Source organism: Poecilia formosa, unplaced genomic scaffold (genome assembly GCF_000485575.1).
Source record: "Poecilia formosa unplaced genomic scaffold, Poecilia_formosa-5.1.2 Scaffold136, whole genome shotgun sequence".
Lineage (NCBI taxonomy): Eukaryota > Metazoa > Chordata > Actinopteri > Cyprinodontiformes > Poeciliidae > Poecilia > Poecilia formosa.
Window position 1 is genome coordinate 1,201,578 of NW_006800075.1, and position 2,076 is coordinate 1,203,653.

The window sequence follows — 2,076 nt, forward strand, 5'->3', positions numbered from 1 at the left end:
GGAAAAATAATATATAATAATAAAACCATTTATATTGCTATTTTCACCTTGTGGTTTGTACTATAAAGTATCTATTTTTTACTTAGCTTAACCAATTCTGATTATTTTTTCTTCAAAATCGCTTGATTTTCGCATTTTCCCATTCAAATGCTCAGAAGCGAAGCCGGTGAGGCAGCAGCGAGCTGAGCCTCACCTGGGATTGCGCAACCTCTCGCTAACTGCGCTGTCTGTCATTCCATGGGAGCATGTTCGTCCTGTCTGTGCGCCGGTAATAAAATGGCTATAAAACATTTAATATATGGACTGATTTTCCATAATTTAGCTTATGTATATAATGTACAGTGTCTTTTTTTGTCACCAACTGCATCGTGTTTTGTGTGCGGAGGAGCGATCAGAAACGGCAGAAAACAGACTCCAGGGGAGGGAGGCAGTTCTCCTGCCTCATGGCAGGGGGCGCTCATGATCCCAGATATTGTGACTGCACAACTGCAGAGTAAGACACAGTGAGCTAGCCATGGAGCTAGCCATACAGTAAATAAGTAAAGTACAGCGATATATTTGTTTTCTCCTCTCTTCCGACGTAAACATGAAAGACTACATTTCTACACGTAAGCAGTTTTCTAAAGTGAATTTTCAATTGAAGCAGCAGATAACTAAAGGAAGACCAACACCGGAACTGAAAGTTTTGCTTCGAGACAGTTTGATGATTCTCAAACGGAGTAGAAAAGACATCCCAAGGATAGACTTGGCTTTGGATGAATGGATATTTTTGTGCAGAATTAGCGGTGCATGGATTTCATTGATAGATAAAGGTAAGACAGCAATAAGATGTTTTTTAATGAAATGTGCGTTTTTTGGGCTACAGTTTGTATGTCTAAATAATTCAGAAAAGTGGAAGCAGTAGCTAATCTACCACAGCATTATTTATTAATTAAACATTAAGCTAAAACGTACTACAGCAAACGACTGAATGTTCTGTTCTGTGTGCAAAATTCTTGAATGTATTTTGGTGTTAAATCCTAAAACATGAAGTGGCATTGTTGTCAGTTGCTATGGCAACAAGTCTGCGTAGCTTAACGAATACAGATCACTTTTTTGCTGTGGATCATAGCATGAAATCAATATCTACATTTCTAAGTTTCACTGAGTTAACGCGGCTATGGATGACATGTAAATGATTAGTCTTTTTGCCCTCCAGCGTTGTATGCTTGCGCGAAATTTCTGTACGTCCAATAATATGTGTGGTGTAAGTCATAAGTCAGTGCCTCACCAGCAATGAACCTCACCTCACGTCACTGATTATATATATATATATATATGTATAGATAGATAGATAGATAGACTTAATACACATGGAAACAATTTCTATATTTTTATTGTTAGTATATAGATGGAATAGAGAAATTAAACTTTTTAACTTGTTTAAAATAGTTTCAAATAGTTAAAATAACTTTGGAACATTTAAATACCACTTTGCATTTCAAAATTCAGATTTTTTTTATGTGGTACTCCTGTCTGATTAAAATGAACAACCATAGCAACACTAGTACAATGTAAGCTGAATGAATCATTTCCTGTCGACCTGTTGGAGTGGGTGGTCCCCAAATAAAAATCTGCTTAGGGCCCCAAAAAGGCTTGGGCCGGCCCTGCTTCTAGATGACTCGTCACAAATTGCAAACGGGATTTCTTCTGGCTTCTTCGGCCGTTTTGTCGCCAGATTCTCGTCAACAAAATATGATTTTTATGAGCAGGATCTACGGTTCTTGTTGGTTTATGTGCACAAGAGAAGCCAGCGGTTGACATCAGTAGACAGACTTCTTCATTTATCAAGACCTGCAGGAGCTGAGAATGTGTCTGATTTCTGCTGCGATGTTAGAAAAGCCGGCCATCATTTATTCATTCCTGTCCGAGCTGACTGAGCACTCTGGCATTTAATCAGCAATGCCTTGCCTCTTTTCTTTCTTTCTTTCTTTCTTTTTTTTCTTTTTTTTTTTACCTCTGTGCAGCCACACAAGTTGACACGAAGTTGCTGCGCCGCAGCGCTCAGCCAGGACAAACTCGCTGAGCATCTGGGGG